The sequence below is a fragment of the Mustela erminea genome, chromosome 15 (assembly GCF_009829155.1).
Source record: "Mustela erminea isolate mMusErm1 chromosome 15, mMusErm1.Pri, whole genome shotgun sequence".
NCBI classification, from domain to species: Eukaryota; Metazoa; Chordata; class Mammalia; order Carnivora; family Mustelidae; genus Mustela; species Mustela erminea.
Window position 1 is genome coordinate 56,035,628 of NC_045628.1, and position 23,826 is coordinate 56,059,453.

At 42.4% G+C, this 23,826-nt stretch overlaps 1 long non-coding RNA gene across 1 annotated transcript in view; it reads right to left on the reverse strand.

Annotated features, from left to right (window-relative positions):
• LOC116574352 overlaps positions 1–23,208 on the reverse strand; it is a 38,650-nt gene extending 15,442 nt beyond the window's left edge. Inside the window, exons 1-2 of the long non-coding RNA XR_004279234.1 lie at positions 22,985–23,208; positions 1,758–1,885 (exon numbers count right to left, since the gene is read on the reverse strand). This is a non-coding gene — a long non-coding RNA (uncharacterized LOC116574352). The remainder of the gene's footprint in view (positions 1–1,757; positions 1,886–22,984) is intronic.
• Positions 23,209–23,826: the final 618 nt, after the last annotated feature.

Below are 23,826 nucleotides of genomic sequence, written 5' to 3' on the forward strand. Positions count from 1 at the left end.
ATCATGTCATGATGTTACTACCCAAGGAAACAGGAGTGGGGCTGTGGGGGAAGGGGATTACATCATCATTATTATTGTTATTCACTTATCAGATGATTATTAATTATACTTCAATTAAAGGCTTACACTCTTCATAAGCATGAGCTCATCAGCCCTCCCAATGCCCAAAGGAGGTCAAGAACCAAGAGACGGATGATTTGCTCATGAATGCCACTGACTCGAGCTTCAGAAATCCTGTGATCTTTTCTCCTTTCACCCTACTTCCCACTGGGGACCCCCACTTGTCCCCTTGTCTAAGTTGCCCACACTGCCGACCCAGCACTCCACAAGTAGTAAGGATTGAATTTTCCTTTCTCAGTCCTTGCATGGGTTAAAAAAAAAAAAAAAAAGGCAAAAAAGAAACAATCACCAGACACTCCAAAGCAGCCAGCTCGCCCTTCCAGATAAATACGCCCAGGGAGGTAGCTTCACAGTGGATCCGTGAATTTCAATGAAGCCCTGCACAGTTCTTGGGTGACAGCTTGGCCCGTAGAGGCAGGTGGGGCCCAGCTTAGGTAATCAGGAAGTCATTTGTTAGTGGAGGTCAAAGAACAGGGCATCAGAGGAGGGACAGTAAATGGTGAGTGGGTGCCTGAGCCTTTCCAAAGGGGCTGTGCCATGAAGAGATGCTAAGTTGAGGGGGCCATGGGCCTGTCACCTTTGCAAAATGCTTTTCCTGCCCCTGTGACAGCATCCCCAAGGTGCCATGTAGCATGTCAACACCCAGCCAGACCCCAAGCCAGAGGAAAGTTTTCCCTTTAAGATCAAGATCAACTAGGGGTGCCTGGGTAATTCTGTTGGTTAAACAGCTGACTCTTGATATCAGCTCAGGTCTTGATCTCAAGGTTGTGAGTTCCAAGCCCCATGTTGGGCTCCCAAAAAACAAAAAACAACAACAAAAATCAAGATCATATAGAATAACTGCAGAGTTCAGGAGGTTTTTTTCTCTTTTCCTTTCTTCCTTCTTTCTTTCTCTCTGTCTCTGTCTCTCTCTTTCTTCCAAAGAGGATGGAATGGAATCCTGTGGCAGGCAGGGGAAGGAAGGTACAAATTTCTGCCTCGGGCCCAATGCCCCAGCCCACAGCTGCCTCCCTCCGCCTGGCTCCAGAGTTAATAAAACCTGAAGGAAATGGAAAAGAGAGAAGTAGAAACCTGAGGCCCAAAGTGCTTTATCTTGAGAGAGATCAGCGTTTTGGTTAGGGGGAAGGTTTACTAATTAAAAAGCCCTTGAAAGAAGTAAATAAGTAAATCCCCAGTTAGTTATCTTGTGCTGGGTTGCGGAAGGAGGGCGGGAGTCCTGGGCTTTGCTCTATAAAAGGTATGGGTTTTGCAGAAGCATTTTAAGTAAAGAGAGTAAGGGCTTTACCCCCCCCCATCCCTCCTCCCACTAGCTTTACCCAATGAGGCTTATAGTGATCTAATCTGAAAGAGATAAAGCCCAATTTCCTCAGCCTGGGAGCTGATAAACACCAAGCCAAAGACCAGCTCCGTTCAGAGGGTGACAATTAAAGCTCTCAGGAATCCAACCAGTATGGTGTTCAAAAGGACAAGGACAAACTCGTATTTCTCAATGCCATTCTGGGCAGCTGTAAGCACCTGTCCTCCTTGTGGAATTTAACCCAGTGGAATTAGCGCCGCCAGCCTCCATGTCTTTATAGGTTCAGCACGTGACCAGTCCAGCGCGTGCATAACCTGCTGATCACAAACACCAAACATACCTTCATGTAGCATTCTGGAGGGAGGAAAAATTCCGCAACAATAAATACGAACACATTTTCTTGGCTGAGGAAGAATCTAAAATTCCAAAAAATGATTTAATCCCGCATTGAGGTATGGTGTCTTCTCACTAAAAAAAAAAAAAGAAAAGAAAAGAAACCAAACAAACCACGTGGCAAGATATTATCTGACACTGTCACAATTTATTAGTCCTGCAGAGCAAATTCTGTTCTTTGGGGTGCTTGGAAATAGTACAATGTTGTGTGTGTGGTAGGCCATGTGGAGACAGAGGAAGCAAAGCAAAAGGAAAGAATATGCATGGTCATGCGCTCAACACCAAGAGGCTTCTCAAAGGTCTACCCCCCAAGAGAAGTGGGGGAAATTGGGTCAGGGATAGAGGCATATTTGTAGGAAGTCAGCAACACCTTAGTATGTTCCCCTGAGAACATATAGGCCAACAAGACAAGTCTCCATTGGAATAGAGTTGATCCTGGCTGGAACAGAAAATGTGTCTGTGGACATCTGGCGGCTCTTTTCTCTAAGGCATCGAGATCCTTAATAGGATTAAGAGAGGAACAGTCTTGTTTCAACTTTCATGGTTCTTTTTTTTTTTTTCTTAAGCATGAGAACGTATCTTTTTTTTTTTTTTCAAGATTCCATTTATTTATCTGACAGACAGAGATCACAAGTAGGCAGAGAGAGAGGAGGAAGCAGGCTTCCTGCCTAGCAGAGAGCCTGATGCGGGGCTTGATCCCAGGACCCTGGGATCATGACCTGGGCTGAAGGCAGAGGCCTTAACCTACTGAGCCACCCAGGCGCCCCGAGAACGTATCTTTTTAACTGAAAATTTTCTTGGAGCTCAATTACATAAAACAGATAAATATGATATTTTACTAATAGAAATTTATTTTAAAATTTTATATTTTTAGTATTTACTTATCCATCAGTGAGAACAGCAGAAAGTCTGATGAACATAAATATCAGAAATTGGGTGTTAATTCTTTGCTTCATACTGATTTCTGCATCCAAGTTATTTCAATTGTGTTTGGTTGTGTTTTGACCATTTAAAAAAAAAAATTTTATGTATTTCAGAGTAACTAGAAAACCTACTTTGCCCATAGAAATAGATGCAAAGGGAAAGTATGGGTTTTTTTAATAGTTTCCTTTCTATCATAGTATACCCTTCAAATGAACTAATCTAAAAACTTAGACAAGGAGCCAAAGCAATTTTAGTTTCAAAGTTTAACCACAACATTATTTAACAATGGCTTGCATTTCTCATCATGATATACAAGTCAGCCACAAACACCCCAACCCTCAGTAAGTGATAAAATGTCTCTAGTAAAATATACTTTGACATGTACCAAGATGAAGAGCAATTTTCACTTGAGCAGAGTTTTGTTGTGTTGTTTTTTTTTTAAACTTGGCCTTATTAACCAAAAAAAAAAAAAAAAAAAGCCCATGAAAAATCACCAAGTTTTTAAATCAATGATGATGCATTTGGCAGAATTTCAAGTACATACTCAAAAGAGGTAGAAATTCCGAGGGTATCTGGGTGGTTCAATCAGTAAAGCATCCGGCTCTTTATTTCAGCTCAGGTCATGGATCTCAGGGTGCTGGGATCAAGCCCCATGTATGGCTCCCGGCTCAACGAGGTGTCTGCTTAAAGATTCTCTTCCTCTAGCCCTCTCCCCAACTCACACTAGCACTCTCTCTCTCACTAAAATAAATTAATAAATCTCAGAAAAAAAAGTCAAAGTTCCATCCTGAAGAACTAACTTGTTGTCCAAATTAATATATTGATGGTCCTCAGTACACAAGACTGTGATATACATTTAAATGAATGTTTTTATTATAGTTTCTTAAATAATTAAAATATATTTAAAACATAAGCTTGTATAAAACATCTGTAGAAATCCCGAAGAGCCTTCCAAGAAATCTACATATCCAGTATGGGTCAAGTTTGGGGTTTGGGTGGTAGAAAATGAGGAGGAGAAGCATATGCATGGTAAAGGGAACAAGGGGCCAAGATTCTAAAGGACCTTATACAGGATGTTAAAGAACTTAAACTAGAACCTGAGAATCGCAGGCAAGAGAATGACATAAGGTCTGCATTTTAGAGCAATCATACTGGATGTGCTGTGGAAAATAATGGATTTAGGGCAGTAGGGTGGCTCAGTCTGTTAAGCGTCTGCCTTTGATTCAAGTCATGATCCCACGGTCCTGGGATCGAGGCCCACATTAGGCTCCCTGCTCAGTAGGAAGCCTGCTTCTCCCTCTGCCTCTCCTCCAGCTCATGCTCTCTTTCTTACAAAAATGAATAAACTTTTAAAAGCCTTTTAATAATTAAAAAAAAAAAGGAAATAATGGATTTAGGTGGGCGTGACAGGGAGGGCAAGAAGGGAGAAATACTGATCAGTTAGGAGCTGCTGGGATGTATTTATTTCAGGTGAGGGATGGTGGTAACCACCTCTAAGTTACAGCACCATGGAAGGAAAGAACAGGGGTGCGAGTCTAAGGTTGTTAAAGAAGGCAGAGTTGACAGGACAGTGTCATTAGTTAGTTGGAGGTGGAGGGATTAAGGAACAGAGGGAATAAGCAATGCTAATTTAGCTAATTAGCTAATTTAGCAATGCTAAATGCTCTGGAACCAGCCCTGGAGTGGACAGTGTCCCCATCACCAGAGGAAATTCCAGAGGAGGTTGGAATGGGCGCCGAGAAAGGAGCTGCAGAGGTCAAAATGTTGGGTTTGAGATGCAAGCCAGTAAGTAGTCACCAAGTCCCTGCAAAAGTTATGCCAAGCAGAGTCTCATGCATGAAGACAAATAAGCAGCAGATGTCTCTTTCACGGAACTTACAGCAAATATAAACAGTCTGGTTATAAGGCAGAAAGGGGTCAAGACTTTAAGGGAAGTACGTATCTTTGGAAAATAAGAGATGGTTTCTGAAAAAGTTTCCTAGGCCTTAAAAGATGAATATAATTTGGTTTTCTGGGGCTGACAAAGGAGAAAGACATTCCAGGCAGGAACAATAGTGTAAGTCAGAGATGGAGGGGAAAAAAAATGGATGTGACATTGGTGGGGAAACTAGAGTAATTCAGTTTGGTTTGGGGTAAAGGAGCGCTAGGGAAGGCTTAAAGGCAAACTAGGGTAGATCGGGGAAGTTCCGGACTCTCCTGTTGTATTGTGGGACCTGCTCCGTCTATGTGGGCAGCCCGTGAAAGGTGTTTTTTTTTTTTTTTTTTAAAGATTTTATTTATTTATTTGACTGAGAGACTCGATCCTAGGACCCTGAGATCATGACCTGAGCTGAAGGCAGCGGCTTAACCCACTGAGCCACCCAGGCGCTCCCCCTGAAAGTTTTTGACAGGGAAAAGCATGAGTTCACAGGTTCCAGTCCCTGGAGGTCTGATTTACTCCGCTGCTGAGGCGAAGGACTCTGACTGCAGGAGCTGCTGGGCAAGTAATGTCCCCTCGGTTCCCCGCCCCTCCCAGGTACATGTCACTCTTCCTACAAAGGGAAATACCAGCCAGCTAGTGAAACACCACCGCAGTGGGGCTCTATGGGTCAAATCATTCCATCTGAGTCACTAACGCTGCTCTTTAACTTATTGTGGAATCTTTGGTTTGTGGTGTGGGGGTGGGTTAATTGGCAGAAATTGCAGAAGGAGCTGTTACTCCATTCTGATTTTAGGAGCTTGTGCAGAGATTTCAGAAACTCTTACAATACTTTGGGGTCAGCGCCTCATTTGTAAACTTAGAGAGAGATCTTGACATAACGAGGTGAAGTTCACGTCCTGGGTGAGTGGTCCCAACAGTGCCTGAAGTAGTTTGTCATCAGAATACAAAAACTGAACTTTTCTCTCAATACCAAGTAGATCGGTTGGATAAACACTGAATGCAGAGCATGAAAAAGAAAAAAAGAAAAAAAAAAGAAAGAAATTCAGTGCAGGCAGCTATAAATGCCATCTTAATTCTAACCACTGCCAATGGAAAAACCAAGAGCAATGAGTCTGGAAAGGTCAAGGTTTTTCCAAATCAAGGAAGTTTCTCTAGGCTCCTCATTCTGTTTACTTTCTGTCTGACTACATCAGACTATGCCATACCGAGTCCCTCTACCTATGGTTAGTTTTACACACAAATACCCATGCACACATGTACGTTAGGAAGGTGACCAGAAAACCACTTGGAGAGTTTTTTTCAGAAATTGTTTATTTAAATGGACTTCAAATTCTTCAGATAATTAAAGGTTTACCCCATCTGAGATCTCTCCGAAAACATTTGGAAGCTTTAATGGATTACTAAGCCCTAAATTAGTAGTCCCCAGCCAAATAAATGTATATACATTGGAGAAGAAAATTGTTAAGACTTATCACCAGAGGACTATAAGTTGGCTAATTGAATTTAAATTTAAAAATTTAAATTCTAAAAAGAAGAAATTATCATCACAGACACCCAATTAGAAATGACCACTGTCACGAGAGTTGGAGAAGCAGACAACCAGGTGGTGTCTTTCCAGCTAAGACAAGTCAGATGGAGCCATAAGAGGTTTTTCCTATAAGAAGCTAATGGAGGGGCTCCTGGGTGGCTCAGTGGGTTAAGCCGCTGCCTTTGGCTCAGGTCATGATCTCAGGATCCTGGGATCAAGTCCCACGTCGGGCTCTCTGCTCAGCGGGGAGCCTGCTTCCCTCTCTCTCTCTCTCTGCCTGCCTTTCTGCCTACTTGTGATCTCTCTGTAAAATAAATAAATAAAATCTTTAAAAAAAAAAGAAGCTAATGGAGAAGCAAGTATCAACCCCCCAAAAGTAATTCGGCATGTTCAGAAGATCATCAAAAAAAATCAATTTGTTTTCTCCAACAAGTTACAAATGATGAGCCATAGTTTTTAACCTGGTATGGAGAAAAAAAAAAAAAAAAAAAAAAAAAAAACCTTTAATTACTTTAGCATTCCAAAGTGCTAGAGACAAAGATGCATGTTTTTGTCCAAAGACTTTTGACTCCACATTGAGATTCAGGTTAACTAGGCCGGTCTCCTGGAGAGCCAGTTAGAGGAAGCAAAGGTAATTAAGTCTTAATGTTAAATACCTGTCTTTGTATCTCGAAGTTGCGTTTTCTTTTTTAATGCAAGGTTAGCAATGAGTGAACCAATGATGGCAGTTGTCTGAGCTGGGGGCATAGTTCTTGGGAAGCAAATACCATCTGGAGGATTATTATTGTCTTTAACTGAAACTCCTAAGATTGACCCCAAGTATCAACTAGCTATTTGTGGCTTTTTGCTTGAGTTACATAGTTTGGTTCTGCCTTTCACTGAGTGAAATCAGAATGAGCCAAGCTGCCTGCCTGGAAAATTCAAAACAAACCACAGACTGTCTTATACTGCTCTTAGTGTATGAAGGCTTAGCAAAATATTCTTGGAAACATTAAAAAAGCACCTAGATGCAACTGTGGTTAATTTTATGGAGGCATCTGGGAGGAGAGTCGCTAGATATTTACACTCTTAGTTCCAAATTCCATCCTGAGAGGTGCTGTTTCCTTCTAGCAAAGGAGGCAAGCATATTAATGAAGCAAAAGCTCAGAAAATGCTCGCTGCCTGTTAGTTATCCTGGAATCTTCCTGGGATGCCTATGGAAGGCTTCAACCAAGACCACATTCCTCTTACTTTTGTTCCTTTTCATATCATTATTGGGTGACATGTTTTAATTTCACCAGAATGCTGTATATTCAACTGTAATTTTATTTTTTTAATAACCTGTAATGTATTATTTGTTTCAAGGGTACAGGTCTGTGATTCATCATCAATTGATTGTAATTTTAAGGGATATTGCGATGATTTACTCTAACCAAGGAGAAAAAAACTCTATAAATAGATAAGAACAATGTGGCACAGAAAGTCTATCTGCCTTTCTGCCTATCCTCTTTCTAACGGCTCAAGTCCTACTATCTTCTCAGAAGCTTCTCTGGCCAAAATCTGATTCTTGCGGTACAGTAGTCAAGAATGTGGAATTTGCCATCAAAAATACATGTCTGGGGGCGCCTGGGTGGCTCGGTGGGTTGAGCCGCTGCCTTTGGCTCGGGTGGTGATCTCAGGGTCCTGGGATCGAGTCCTGCATCGGGCTCTCTGCTCAGCAGGGGGCCTGCTTCCCTTCCTCTCTCTCTACCTGCCTCTCTGCCTGCTTGTCCTACTTGTGATTTCTCTCTGTCAAATAAATAAAATCTTAAAAAAAAAATACATATCTGAGTCAAGTCTGACCTCTACCAATTGAAATTCTGTGACCTTGAATGAGTTATGTGACATTTCTGAACCTGTTTCCTTTTCTGTAATAATAAATAACAGTAGTCCCTTACTTGTTTCGAGAGTTTAAAGTACTTAGCACAACATCTGGTGCACAGTGAGCATTCATACCTGGTAGTCACTTAGTACTGGTGGTATATTAGGCCAATGCTTTTCAGCCTACTTAAAGTATGTGATAAACTGGAAACTCTGTACCAAGGATAGCAAGCAGTGACCTGTAGGTCGCATTGTGTTTAGCTGACACACTGTTTTTGAATGTATGAATGTGATTTCTACATTTAGGCTTGGCTTTTACTTTTCATTCAGCTGTCATCTCCTATCATGATTTCTTGTTGCTTTCCATATCTGCATTACATCAACCGTTACTTGGTCCATGAAGGCATTTTAGTTTGTGACGACTGATCTAAATGTTTGCTTTCGTATCCTAAAAATTCAAAGGAAGAGGAGGAAAGACTAGTCAACCGTCAATGGCTGTCATCAAGAAGGGGGACAGAGGAGAGAGTGGGCAGAAGAGGGTAAAAATTCACTTCACTGATCCACGTCCCAGGACTCAAGAATTTCTGTCTGTTCCACTTAATAAGCACTTAACCATAGACTGACTTGTATTATTATCTGTTTGCCCATGTTTGTTTTATCTTCCAAAGAAGCCTACAATCTTCTTGAGGATGAGACTCAAGTTTTATATATATACTTATATATATATATATATATTTTTTTTTTTTTAAGATTTTATTTATTTGAGAGAGTGAGAGAGTAAGAGCACAAGCAGGGGAGAGGGGTGGAGGGAGAGGGAGAAGCAGGCTCCCCACTGAGTCAGGAGCCAGAAGCAGGGCTCAATCCCAGGACCCTGAGATCATGACCTGAGCCGAAGGCAGACGCTTAATGGATTAAGCTACCCAGGCATCCCGATCATAATTTTTTTTTTAAATTTCTCACACCTACCTCATTTCCTTCCCATAGTAACATTTCGATAAATGTATTTTCAAAATAACACTACGATGCATTCACGGAGCACTTTATGCCAGTATCCTATATCATAAATGCTTTGCTGCATTTATCCTGTTCAATCTTTTCAATAACCAAATGTGGCAAGCACTATTCTTAGCCCTACTTGTTAGATGAGAAAAATGCTGAAACTTAGGAAGGTTATGAAACTTGCCCCAAATAACACAGCTGGGAAAGGGCAAAGCCAAGACTGAAACCATAGTCTGTCTGGTCCCAAAGACCATACATTTCACCACTTTTGGATATTGCCTCCCAAATAGATAAACCAACCAACATTTCTTGATTAATTAGATGCTGAATAGACGGACATGAATGAACTTTTTAAGCTCACTTGTAATATCTAGGTCACTTGGCAATAGCCAGATATTTACTATTGTGGACATTGGAATTTGAGTTTTATTCAGTCAGCAGAAAGTTTTGCTAAGCTTGTGGCCCCAAGGAAAGATGAATGAGATAATGTCATGGAAACAAATAATTATAAAACAAGGTACAACAGCTTTAATACCATTTGGAAAAATGCTATGGAAACATAGAAGGCAAACTCATTTTAAAATGGTTCACCACAGGGGCGCCCAGCTGGCTCAGATGTTTAAGCATCTGCCTTCAGTTTAGGTCATGATCTCCAGGTCCTGGAATGGAACCCCACATCAGGCTCCCTGCTCAGTTCCCTCTCCCTCTCCCTCTCCCCCTCCCCCTGCTTGTGCTCTCTCTTTCTCTCTCTCTAATAAATAAATAAAATCTTTAAAAAAAAATAGTTCACCATATATAGTCAGCATTTCTAGAATTTCCACTAAGTGCCCGGCACTGTGCTCAGCAATTTACAAATATTTGTTCAACAATCACAACTACTTTTATGAAGCAGATTTCACTGTCCATATTTACAAATAAGTAAAATGAGTTTTGAAGTTGGGAAGTGGCTTGGCTGAGGTCACACAGCTAATAACAGGTGGCGGAGCAGAGATTTAACCTCAGATCTACAAGACGCTGAGGTTCATGGTTGTTCCAGCTCACCACACTGTTATTAGCGATGCACCCTTCTGGTCCTTTGCACTACCAGCAAACATCTAGGGAAGCAGTGTGTATAAAGAAGGCTTCATATCTGTCACTTTAAGGGACTGCTAGCCAGCTGAGCGAACCAGCAGGGTCATGTGGCTGAGTCATCATCTGACTTGGGGAAGAGATTATTTTGATATTTTGCTTCTCACTACCCCCTCCCCCCCCCCCTTTAGCTAGGGTTTGTGATCCCTATTGCTCTTTAGGCTGATACCAGTGTGTATGCCTGCTAATCTTGTTTAATGGTTTCTTGTCTAGTCACCTTATCCTTTTGTACTGAATGTAAGCATGATCATTTTGGGGTCTGTATTCTTCCCTATCCTCTTAATGCACTGAACATCTTAATGCAAGAACAAGAGAGTCTTGTCATTTAGTTGGTTGTTTGATTTGCCATTCTCATGATGAAGTTTCTAGATGAAAGCCAAAGCATGATCAATAACATTCAGAACATATTTTAGGAAAAAAAAAAAAACAAGCAAATGTGAAACATTTTTAGAGGACCCTCAGGAGATGCGTTGCAACTGCCCTCCAGTAGGAAAAATTCTAGAGCCTGGCATGTATGTCCTGCATATCTAACTGAGGAAATGGGAGGGGCGTGCAGGGACTATGCTGCAAAAGGGGAAAGCAAAGGGTTGTTACTGATAGAGAATATTTTGGCATCCTGGAATGAACCCCTGCAATACAAGCCTAACTTGTGGCCCACCAGTTTCATTTATAGGCGTCTATTTTAAAGAAACAGAATTGTGCATAAAACAATAACAAATGAATAAATGAATGAAGGGATGAGGTTGTGTATAGTAATTTACATATCTTTTATGGCCAAAAAAGAGAAATCACTTCACAGTTTGACAATGGAAATTGTACAAATGAATTATGATACGTCCATACAATAGAATGCTACATTGAAAACTTTATGTGGTAGAAAAATATTTAATGGCATGGAAAAATGTTTCCTATATATTTTAACCTTTTTATAATAGGAGGTTTCAAGCATCCACAAATTAGTGAGACTATTATCGTAATGGGCCCATTATCCAGCTTCAACAGTTATCTACTCATGACCGACCTTATTTCAACTATAATCATGCTACTTCCCTCCCTCCAATTGAGATGCTAAAATCCCAGAGCTCTCATCACTGTGCCTGCAAATATTTCAGCAGATTTCTCTAAAAGATAAGGATCTTATAAAAGAAAAAACCAGAACACTATTAATACACCTAAAAAATGAACAATAATGCCCTAATACCATTAATGATTTAGACAATATTTAAATCCCTTTGTCTCATAATGCTTTTTGCTTTTATTTTTTTTTTTTAAGTTGGTTTGTTCCAATTAAGATCCAAACAGTCTGTAACTTGCATTTGGTGATAAGTCCTCCAAGTTGGTTTTTTTTTAAGCTTTTATTTAAATTCTTATTCATTAACATATAGTGTTATATTGGTTTCAGAAGTAGAATTTAGTGATTCATTGCTTACATACAACACCCAGTGCTCATCATCACAAGTGCCCTCCTTAAGACTCATAATCCATCTAGCCCATCCCCCACCCACCTCCCCTCCAGCAACCCTCAGTTTGTTCTCTATAGTTTAGAGTCTATTTCTTGGTTTGTCTCTTTCTCTCTTTCTCTCTTTTGTTTAACTTTGCTCATTTGTTTCTTAAATTCCACTATAAGTGAAATCATATGATCTTTGTCTTTCTCTGACTGACTTATTTCACTCAGCATAATACTTTCTAACTCCATCCATGTTGTCACAAATGGCAAGATCTCCTTCTTTTTTATGGCTAAGTAATATTTCTGTGTGTGTGTGTGTGTGTGTGTGTAAACACACCACATCTTCTTTATCCCTTCATCAGTTGATGGACATTTGGCCTTTTTCCATAATTTCGTATTGTTGATAATGCTGCTATAAATACTGAGGTGCATGTACCCCTCCAAATTAGCATTTTTGTATCCTTTGGGATAAATATCCAGTAGTGTAATTGCTGGGTCGTGGGGTAGCTCTATTTTCAACTTTCTGAGGAATCTCCATACTGTTTTCCAGAGGGGCTGTGCCAGTTTGCATTCCCACCAACAGTGTAGGAGGGGTCCCATTTCTCCACATCCTCACCAACATCTGTTGTTTCCGGTGTCATTAATTTTCGCCCTTCTGACAGGTGTGAGGTGGTATTCATCGTGGTTTTGATCTGTATTTCCCTGATGATGAGTGGTGTTGAGCACAAAATTTCTTTTGGCCTTTAGGGTCCACCTCCCTTTCTTTTTACTTGCTATTACAATTATTTGTTGAAGAAACCAGGTTATGTGTCCTATACAGTTTTTACTCCTTAGACTTTGTTAATAGCTTCCCCATGGTACTTTAAACATGCTTCTCTGTGTCCTGTATTTTCTTGACCTCATGTGTGATTTTTGTGGGCTGAACTGTGCCAACCCTTCCCCAATTAATTTATGTTCTAAATTAACAGAAATTTGTATGTTAAAGTCCTAAGCCCCAGTATTTCAGAATGTGATTATATTTGGTGACAGGGTCTCCAAAGAGGTAAACTGAGTTAAAATGAGGTCATTAGGTTGGATCCTAATCTAATATAACCCATGTCTTTATAAGAGGAAATTTGGACTCAGACTTGATTAAAGAGGGACGGTAATGTGAAGACACAAGGAGAAGAGGGCTCTCCACAAGCCAAGGGAGGAGGCCTCAGAAGAAACTACTACCCCACCAATACTTTAACCTTGGACTTCTGGCCTTCAGGACTGTGGGAAAATAAATTTCTGCTGTTTATAGACCACTTAATCCATAGTCCTTTGTAACAGCAGTCCTAAAAACTAACCCATAGATGATACTGTGCTCTTTCATCAAATGGCAAATAATCCACTCTTGAGTAGGGAATTCTACAGTGGGGAGAAAAAAACATACTCCAACAGTTACTAAAAGGAAAAAGCCGCTCTATAATAAGAATGGTTACCATTTCAGAGTATATTCTGTGCCTGGCACTGTACTAAATACATTACATTCATCATATTACTTGATCCTTATGATAGCCCAGCAAAGCAGGTGTTTACTGGTACCATTTATAGGTAGTGAGATCAATTCAGTGAAATTTAGACACCACCCCCAGGAAACACAACTAGTTAAATGACATTGTTGAGACTCAAAGGTTGATCTGAGCAACTCAGGCCATCTGCCTACAAGATGCCTCCATCAGTCATTGAGAGTCTGGGTGATATCTGTCAAAGCAGAGTACCAGCCCAAATGGCTAACCTCAAACTGGAGAAGAAGGTGGAAAGGGAGATAGGTCTCAGGGAGGGACATCTTCGGGCAGGGAGCGGTTGCGGTGGCGACTCAGCATCTGAGGTCCTAACCCTGATTTTCACAGTTCACTCTGCAGTTGCCAGCAGCTCTCTGATGCTGAGTGTTAGAAAGATCCTAACAGTGATTCCTCTTAGATCATGACAGAAAATCACTGAGGCATTATCTTTCACAGACCTCCTGCCTCTTCCGTTGCTGCCGTAAGCCCACTAACGACACTACACTTTACCTTCACGTTCACAGCTGTTTCCTTCTATTTTCACTTCCTTTGGATCCGATTTCTTTTCAGTTCAGAATGAAGAAGCAATGTGTGGGAGGCCATACAGTGTGGAGATTGAAATCATAGGCTTTAGAACAAAGCAGATTTGGCATGGTGTCCCTGTTCTGTCCCTTTACCTGGGCCCCTTTAGGTGAGGGCCCTCTTCCCTCGAGGCCTTGTTTCCTTGTTTTAAAAATGAAATTAATTATAACACCTACCTCACAAGGCAGCTGTGACAATGCATTCAGTGAGGTGATGCATATAACGCATACCTTGCAGGGCCTGGAATTTAATAAGGTAGCTTTGAAATGTGAGCCCTGAAGGAAAGAAGCATGATAGAGGCAAGTGAAGGTTGTGAGTTCTCCCCAGCACCGCCTATCTCTGCCAGGAGTGAAATTCACCGGGGAAAGGCAGGTCACGCAGCCCTGGGGGCTTTTTATCACTAGCAGTGCTGGGCCGGAAAGTTTCAGGCACTCTTCCCTTTCCACTTCTGGACCCAGGTCACATTTACTCTTTTTCCAGTGACTTTTTAGTTGTCTTATCACTCAATCAGCTCTGGACAAAGGACACTGACTTGGAAAGTTACAATCTGGTTACAGTTAACTAAGTAACAGCGAATGTCTGAAAGAGCCTAGAGCCAGTTTCCTCCTGAAATTCCTGGCCACCCGCTTTGGCCTACAATGGGAAATTTCAGGTCTGTTAAGCACGCTAAGATTTTCTTTTCTTTTTAAGATTTATTTATTTATTTGAGAGAGAGAAAGAAAGAGAGCACATGCAAGCCAGGGGTAGGGCTGAGGGAGAGAGAGAAATCTGAAGTAGACTCCCCCAGCCCCCAGCTGAGTGAGGAACCTGACCCAGGGCTCAAGATCATGACCTGAGCCAAAGTCCAAAGGCAGATATTTAACTGATGGAGCCACCCCAGGGGGCCCCCAAGCACACTAAGCTTTATTTTAGCATGTCAGTCTACGCTAACGCTATCTCCCTCACTTCCCAGTGGGAAAAATGCATTAAATTTAAGATAAACGGGCTCTGTTGATATTACCTTTATTGACGAGACCCAGTATGAGTCAGGGCTGCTCTAACAGCTTCTCTCTGTTGCCTCACCATCAGCTTCTCCATGCTTGTCTTCCTGCTTGTTGGCCGGGTCTTCATGATCAGTGCCAGCACGGGTTCATCTCCCACCTGCCTCATGGTGGACTCCGCGGTTGGGGAAGCGTGACGCTGACTTGGTGAGCCAACATTTCTCTGAGGGGCACTCTGCCAAGCATTCTATGGCTCTGAAATGCCTGGGGTTTGGGGAGGTGCGGCAGCCTCTAGGGAGTGTGGGTGTGGACACTTTCAGTGTGGCCCTTCTTGGCTTTCACGACTCTGCTGGGGTGGGGTGGGAGGTAGAGGCTAGTACAGAGACAGAGCTCTAGCTTCCTTTTTCGTTTTCTGTGCTTTTTGCTGAGAAGAGTCTGAAGTGATATGTTTGAAGTCACTATTTCCAGCAAAGAGAACCATGTTGTTTTAGCTGACATCCCACAAATGCCATCAAACCCAAACATTCCTGGTAATCTCTGCAGTTCAAGTAAGATTTGGGAGGGCTGTCAGTAGTTTTTTTCTCCCTGAGTCATTTTTTGGGGCTTCATTTCTTTTTTTGTTCATTTGTTTGCTTGTTTGTTTTGTTTTGGTTTTTGTTTTTTGGATTTTTTTTTTTTTTTTGGTCTTTATTTCTGTTTCTAGTTTTTAACTACCCCAAAAGAGCAATAGAAATTTTTTGGTCAGCAGGTTTGAGGGCTGTCTTCCAAGTAAAATGTTAAAGTAAGAGTGACAGTCCCAGTGAAATAATATTTTTAGCCTATGAAAATAATTTGCAAGAAATTTGCATTGGGTTACGTGTTATATTTCACCAGAAATGCCCTACACAGCTTTTCTGAGGAGAAGTGATGAATAGAGCCCTGGAGGTTGTGATGTTTGATTTACTTTTGTCAACAACAGTATTTCAGATGGACTCCATCTCTCATCCAAGACTCTCCGAGTACATGGCATTGACTGCCCAGCAAAATAAAATAAATCCCTCATTTCCCCATTTGGGAAGCTAACTTAAGTAAAATGAAGCATTTGTCTGGTTACTCAGTGAGACCTAGAGTGGACAAACTGAAAAAAATATGTAGCTCCCAACTTTTAGGTCTCGGTAATCAACAGTTAGCTTTCTCCCCCTTTGTTTTTGGAAACTTCTGGAATTTCTGGAAATATAGGATGTGATCCAACTTTTATTCTTTCTTAGTCAATACGAGCTAATGTTACTATGATTAGGCCTTTACTTGAGATCACATTTTTCTTAAGATACAGATTCATATATTGCACCTAATTCTACTCATTGACCCTTCTCTTATCCTAGCTTGAGTCTTGGGCATTGTTTAAAAATTCTTTTTTTTTTTTTAAGATTTATTTGAGAGAGCACATGAGCACATGAGCAGAGGGTAGGGCAGAGGGAGGAGGAGATGCAGACTCTCCACTGAGCAGGAAGCCCGACCTGGGGCTCCATCCCGGGACTGCGGGATCATGTCCTGAGCTGAAGGCAGATGTACAACCAACTGAGCCACCCAAGTGTCCCTAAAAATTCTTCATACAGGGAAGGGAAAGGGAACCAAAAGACACTGTGCACCAGAATATGTGAGGTAACCCATCAGATGTCTATAAATGTGACTTCAGCCAATCCTCCCTCCTGTCTCTAAGGAAGGTATTTTTTTTTCTATTATATATGAAGAGATGGGGACTCAGAAATTAAATAATAACCCACTCAACATCATACAACCAATTAGATGGTGGGAATTGGATTTTGACCCCAGGATTCCCTGACTCCAAGTCCATGCTAATTAAAAAAAAAAAATTATATAGTAGGCCAAATTTCTTCCTTTCGTATTCTCCCAGAGAAGGGGACATAGAGACACAATGAACCTCTCATAGCTAAAGTTCAAGTGAATATGCGGTCTCTCTGAGGACTTGACTGTTTTCTGTAGAGGATCCAAAAACAGACCAGAACCTTTGCAGAAAACGATTTTGAATTCCCCGTTGCGTGCTAGATAAGAGCTAGGTTTTCATAACTGTCTGGAAATGTCGCTGGTCAATAGTACTGTTTGGTTTAAAATTTTTACTTCTCAAGCACAATCATAAGTAAAATCACTTCCAAATTTCCATATATTATCATTACCTCTGATAAAAGTAACATGGTGACATCTAGAATGGGTACTCTCATTCTAGAAGTGGGAAGTTACCAAAAATGGAAATTGGCTACTGGCACAAAATAAATGATTGAAAAGCAGACTAGTGCTGGAATCCTGCTTTCCCAATTCCTGATCCCTTATGCTTTCTTTCTGACAGTGTAGTTTCTTTCTCGATCACTTTACAAGCCCAAATAGTAATAGAGAGACTTCCTGTTTTGAGAATGTAACTTGCCATAAGGTTTAATCATCTGACCAAATAATAATTATTTACTATCTTGTCCTAGAATGGTACTGCTAGCAATCAAGTTGACACATAAAATTAACCATCACAGGAGTCATTCAAGGGCTGTAGCCTTTATTTCAACTCATGCTGCACGGTAAAGGTGATTTAAAGGGCTAGAGAGACTGTCTTTCTTCTTTTCCTATTATCACTCAGAGTTCCTAATCACAACCAACAGAAATCAAATCTGGTTAACTCATGCAAAAATGTTATCTGTTGGAGCGATATTCAGGTCATTGTCCACATGATGGGAGGGCTGGTAGAGGCATTCAAGCTTGTAGAAACGAGCTTGCCACCACCAAATCATACACAGTCCCCAACACAGGACACCACATAACTGACTTTGCTAAATGACCACTGCCATGGCTATGAACTGGATCTCATCACTCATCTATCTCTCTGTCACTCATTCAAGGTTGAAGTCCCTGGTGGGAGGGTCCCGCAGGTTCAAGCAAACTCTATGCTTTCATTCTGATTCCAGAGGGATGGGATAGAACACATTAGCTTTCTATTCTGGCTTCCTTTGTGGGAAGTGGGCGCCTGCTTTCCATCTCTGCTGCCACATTGGGGGCCTCCCCACAACTAGGATGTGGATTCAGATGCTGGGAAGCCAAAAAGTAGGCATTGTGCACCACAGTCCTATTGGAACTAATCTGCTATTTACGTGAGTGGACAAAGCTTAGGATACAGTGGACCCAAGGCAAATGAGCCAATTAGCAAGCTTGGCATGGGGAATTACAATCAGAAACAGGAAGCAACATCTGAGAAAGGGCAGCTTGCTAGCTTGTTGATGGCCTTAATGTTGGAGTCCCAAGCAGAAATTTTGGAAACAGTCCCTTAATCAATTAGCTTACTGAAAAATACTTAGTGCACATTGGTTATGCACCTGGTGTGCAAAGAACAACCATTGTGAAAACAAGAGGCCTCCGTCTCAATCCCTTGCATACTGTTTTCACTTAGCAGGAGAGGAAAAAGAGGAAACAGCCATAAGCTGGCTCCTTGCTCTGTCTGGAATCTGTTTCTCCCTACTTCTCGTAATTTTCTGGCTCCTCTCTCCATGTGCCCACAGTTCCCAGGCCTGGGAGCAACACGGGACATAGAATGAAGCTAAGTGTGGAGGTGCCTGGGAGGCAATCGGTTAAGCATCTGCTTTCAGTTCAGGTCATGATATCAGGTTCTGGGATCAAGTCCCACATCTGGCTCCCTGCTGAGCAGGGAGTCCGCTTCACCCTCTGCCCCCTCACCCCTCTCCCCTGCTCATGCTCTCTCACTCACACATACTCTCTCTAAAATAAAATAAAAGTAAAGTAAAAACTAAAGTAAAATAAAATAAATAAAATAAAATAATGAAGCTGAGTGTGAATTGAGCCAATAACTATGCTCAGTGATCTCTCTCTGTGCAAAAGATTCTTTACCTGTTTGGAAGCCAAATCTCACTGAAAATCTGATGAAAGCTGTAACTCTTCTCCCAGAAAAATCCATGTCTTCACAAAACACCAAAATTTTTGTGAAAAACTTTACCAACTTTACAAGCTCCCTGAAGGGCAAAGGAGTTTAAGAAACCCAGATTAAGAACTTGTATTCTAAGGTTAAGAAAGAAAAAAAAACACCTGCCATAAATATTTCTTCCTTCCTCTACCTTGGGGTCGAGTGTAAAATGGGGAGGAAGAGCCAGCCTTCTGCAGAGGACCTCTGGGCTCAATCACCTTCCACCAGACAAGAATCCTTGGCAACCAAATTTACTAACAACTCAGTAGAATTTCCTGCCCCTCCCCCAACTTTATCAGCACTCTATGGGAATCATTCACTTCTTTGCCATCCTGCAGTTTTAAACTGTTCAAATGTCCAAAACTTTTAAACCAGTCTATTAGAATAGAACAGCTTTTGAACGAATCATTTCCTTTCAAAGACCACAACCCTCCTCACCACCCAGGCTCAATACCTCAAAAGAATTCATGCCCTCCCTCTTCAATTCACCTGCTCAGCAAGCTCACTCAATTCTTCCTTTAGAATATTTCTAAATCTCGCACCTAATTTACACTTTTTCCCCCCCGCAGCTCTTTCTCTGGCCTCTGTAACCCCATGTCCAGACTACTATAATCAACTTTTAGCTACACTATTTCTAGTTTCTTCTTCCTCCAGCCCATCATCTATAATATAAAGCTGATCTTCCTCAAAATACCCATTTTGTCAAATAGATGCCTCCATCAGACTCCTCTATGTTGCCATTGCCTACACAACCCTGTGATGGGTTTGTGCTGAGTTAACATAGCTAATCTGGAACCATATTTCCTTGATTCCCTTCCCCCAAAGGATTCAAGGTGGGGGTTGCCAACAAAAGAAGTCTGCATAATCTTTGGGAGGCAGGGACTGAGGAGAAGCCATTTTCTATGCTCTGAAGGTCAGAGTAGGCCCAGATGATGGCAGCTCAACACGTGTCACTGGGGGTCATCTGGCTGTTGGCCTGCAGTTTCCCCAGCTCCCACCAGCTCCCATCTTTCAGCTCCTCCAAGCACAGGGCTAGATCTATGTATAGCTCTGAGACAAAGGCACCCATTCCTTTGCAGGCCACCTATGTCATGGATGCTGGAGGTGGTGAAAGACAGTGGGGGTCAATTTGTTTTTGAGGGTTTCAGTTTTTCTTCAAAGGTTTCTATTTCCTCTTTCCTTTTTCTGCTTCCTCACCAACTCTTTTTCCCAACCGCCAGCCTCTGACCAATGGAGATTTCAAGCCCAACACCATGACAGGCAATGGGTCTCTCTACCAGCTCCCACAACACTGGAACTGGATGCTCCATCGTGGCTCTCAGAAAGAACCAACCCTACACACACCTTGATTTCAGACTTCCAGACTCTGGAATCATGAGACAATAAGTTTATGTTGGTTAATTCACCCAGTTCGTGATATTTTGCTACAGAACCCCCAGGACATGAACAGCCCCTGCCCTCAGTCATCTTTCCCACCCCAAAACCCCTCCATATTTCTAGTGCTCTGCCAGGATCCTATACCCTAGAAGGAAACAGTTTGGGGCACCAGACTTTGTATTAGGTACTTTACATTCCTCATCATATTTAATCCCTACAAGAGGTTCAGTACTATCCCCATTTTAGAAATAAGCAAATAGAGACAAAGGATTGTTCGATACTTGGCTGGGGTGAGTGATGGAGGTGAGATTCAAACCCATGTCTAACTCCAAAGCCAATGCTCTATCATCCTGCTTTCCTTTTCATTAAACAGGAAAAGATTCAACCTTCCAAACCTCCTGTCCTCTGACTTTTCTCACCATCTACATTTCCCAAAGGAGACCCTCATGATTACAAGAAGAAACTAACACTTCATAAGTCTCAACCTCTCTCCTCTAGTATCTGGACTCCACATGCTTGTTTTTCTCATAGAGATATTCATGGAGATCTCAGCACATCAGACTGATTGTAGGGAATATCGGGAAGAAATGGAAGAAAACTAGGATTTACAGGCTGACTTTAAAGTTGTGATTTTAGGACTTTCAAGTGTACGTAGAATACGAAATATGCCAACAAAGTACTGCTTGGGAGAGAATCCTTTGGGGAATCTGCTTTAATGAATAAATGAGTATGTTTGGAAATTAGCTTTCCATTGTCTATAGTAATTCACCATGCAGGCTTGAAAGCAGTTGCTTTCTTACTCATGAAAAGAATTTCCCTCTATTGTCTTGTTTGTCTGTTGAGGGGATGGTGGTTATAGAGAACTTGTTCAGGGAAGGCCATTGATGCTTAATCCATCAGTCAGAGCCAACATCAAAGGGCAGAGGCAGATGCTGGCAGGCTCCGCCCAGGGAGGACCCACAACCCAGAACAGCTCAGTTGACCTGGTATCCTTGGATCCTCAGAAGTTAAGTTGCAGGCCCTACTGCAATGAGCACTTCAGCAAATAGAGACTTTCTTGTTACAACCAAAAAGCCCTTGACTTCACCTGTTGGTAGGCTTAGACCCAGGTTCCTGTATATAGCTCTTGACCTATATGACCTATGACCTTGTTCCTATTGCAGCATTTTGGTCTTGTTCACCACTTTAGGCTGGCTGGTCTCTGCTTGCCCTGCCCCACTCCCAACCAGATCCATTTTCCACCCTGCCCAATACCCTATTCTTAGAACTCTTAAGAACTACATCTTCGGACTCTAATCTTCTCACTTCCATTTGGGTTTGCCGATATTCAGGGTATTTAATATCCCAGATTCCTCAGGGCTGGACCCAAATCCAGCAGCCACTGTTTTCATCTATCAAAGACCAGCAGTGCTATCCAGAAACCGCATTCCTGGCCTGATTCCTTTAACAGGTTGCCTCCCCTTTCCTCCCCAGACTTAGCAGTGGTAACAGCTTCCTCTTACTGCGATCCTGGGGGCATCCTCGTCTTCTGTTCCTTCCTTTAGCTCTACCTACCCTTTTGCAAGTAGCTCCTTCATTAACCTCCAAGTGTGCTACCTCCTTTCTGCTGGGACCCTGACTGATACACTACCAGGTCTTCAGGATTTAACACTTTAGCAAATAGTAGGCACTCAATTAAAAAATCTGTTGGGTAAAAAAAAGGATTGATGGATAAGGAATAGATGTTGCTTCAGGTCTGAAGTAATTCTACTCTTCCTTCCCTCTCTTCTCAGTCACCCTTCCCTCCATTCTTTTCTTAAATGTTTGCCTCTTCAGCTGTTGGTCTGTGACCTGGCTCCCCAGATGTCTCTAGGAACAGTGAAATGAGTCACAGTGACTCATCACTAACCCTGAAAAGAACTTGAGTCTGAAACTTGGGGCATCCGAAATACCTGATTGCCTAAGCCAGGATTTGGATGCTGCCTAAAATGTCAGTGGAAAATGTGACACAAGTGGTTGGTGAGAGAGGATGTTGTCTGTGTATGGAAGTCAGCGAACGGATAAATTAGCGGTACTTCCATCTGGCACGAATGGGTCACGACAGAGAATAAACTAGGCTTGTGGAGAGAAATTCTGGCCCATACACTCTGTGCCAGAGACTTTCTCATTTGGCATTTTAACATGCTGACAAGCTGTGCTGAAAGGCCATCTCAGTTTTGGGGCCTATAATGAAATGATAAAGGGAAGAGAGGTCAGCTGCCCAGGGTCCTTGTGGTTTTTTTCCCCTTTCTTTCTTTTTTTTCCCTCTTTTTAAAATTTTTTCAAATTTATTTTTTACTGAAGCCTAGTTGAGGACCTGAATAGACATTTCCCCAAAGAAGACATCCAGATGGCCAACAGACACATGAAAAGATGCTCAACATCACTCATCATCAGGGAAGTGCAAATCAAAACGACAATGAGGTATCATCTCACACCTGTCAGAAAGGCTCGAATCAAAAAGACAAGAAACAGGGGAAGAGTCAAGATTGCGGGGAAGTAGCAGGCTGAGACGACATCAGGTAGCAGGAGATCAGCTAGATAGCTTATCTAACCATTGAGAACACCTACAAATCCAACAGGAAATTGAAGAGAAGAAGAGCAACAATTCTAGAAACAGAAAATCGATCACTTTCTGAAAGGTAGGACCTGCGGAGAAGTGAATCCAAAGTGAGGAGAAGATAGACCATTGGGGGAGGGGCCAGCTCCCGGCAAGCGGCGGAGCAATGGGGCACAAAATCAGGACTCTTAAAAGTCTGCTCCACTGAGGGACATCGCTCCAGAGGCTAAACCAGGGGGAAGCCCACGTGGGGTCAGCGTAACCCCAGGTCCCCCGGGGTCACAGAAGGACCGGGGGTGTCTGAGTGTCGCAGAGCTCGCAGGCATTACGACGGGGAAGCCGGCTACAGCAACAAAGCCAAGGAGTGAGCTCTCAACTCGGGCTTACCTTGAACCAGTCGCAGGCGGGGTGAGCTCGGAGTGTGGCCTGAGGTCACGGAGACAGAAGCGACCGGGCTCTTTTCTCCAAGTGCGAGTGGTTGAGTGCAACCAGAGGCCAGGGAGACGGGGGCAGTTGGGCGCTTTTCTCTGAGGGCGCACTGAGGAGCGGGACCCCGAGCTCTCGGTTCCTCCCCGCCGGAGACTGGGAGGCCGCCACTTTCATTCTCGTCCTCCGGAACTCTACGGAAAGCGCTCAGGGATCAAAAGCTCCCGAAAGTAAACCCGAGCGGATTACTCAGCCCGGCTCCTGGTAAGGGCTGTGCAATTCCACCTGGGGCAAAGACACTTGAGAATCACTACAACAGCCCCCTCCCCTAGAAGATCAACAAGAAACCCAGCCAAGACTAACTTCACTCACCAAGGAGAACAGCGGAATTCCAGAGGAGGAGAAAGCAAATTTTTTTTTTTAAGATTTTATTTATTTATTTGACAGACAGAGATCACAAGTAGGCAGAGAGGCAGGCAGAGAGAGAGGAAGGCAAGCAGGCTCCCTGCTGAGCAGAGAGCCCAATGTGGGGCTCCATCCCAGGACCCTGGGATCATGACCCGAGCCAAAGGCAGAGGCTTTAACCCACTGAGCCACCCAGGTGCCCCGAGAAAGCAAATCTTATCAGGACAAAATGACAAGGTGGAAAAACTCACCACAAAAAAAAAAAAAAAAAAAGAGCAAGAGGCAATACTGAAGGCTGGGGACCTAATCAATACAGACATTGGTAATCTGACAGATCTAGAGTTCAGAATGATGATCCTCAAGGTTCTAGCCGGACTCGAAAAAGGCATAGAAGATAT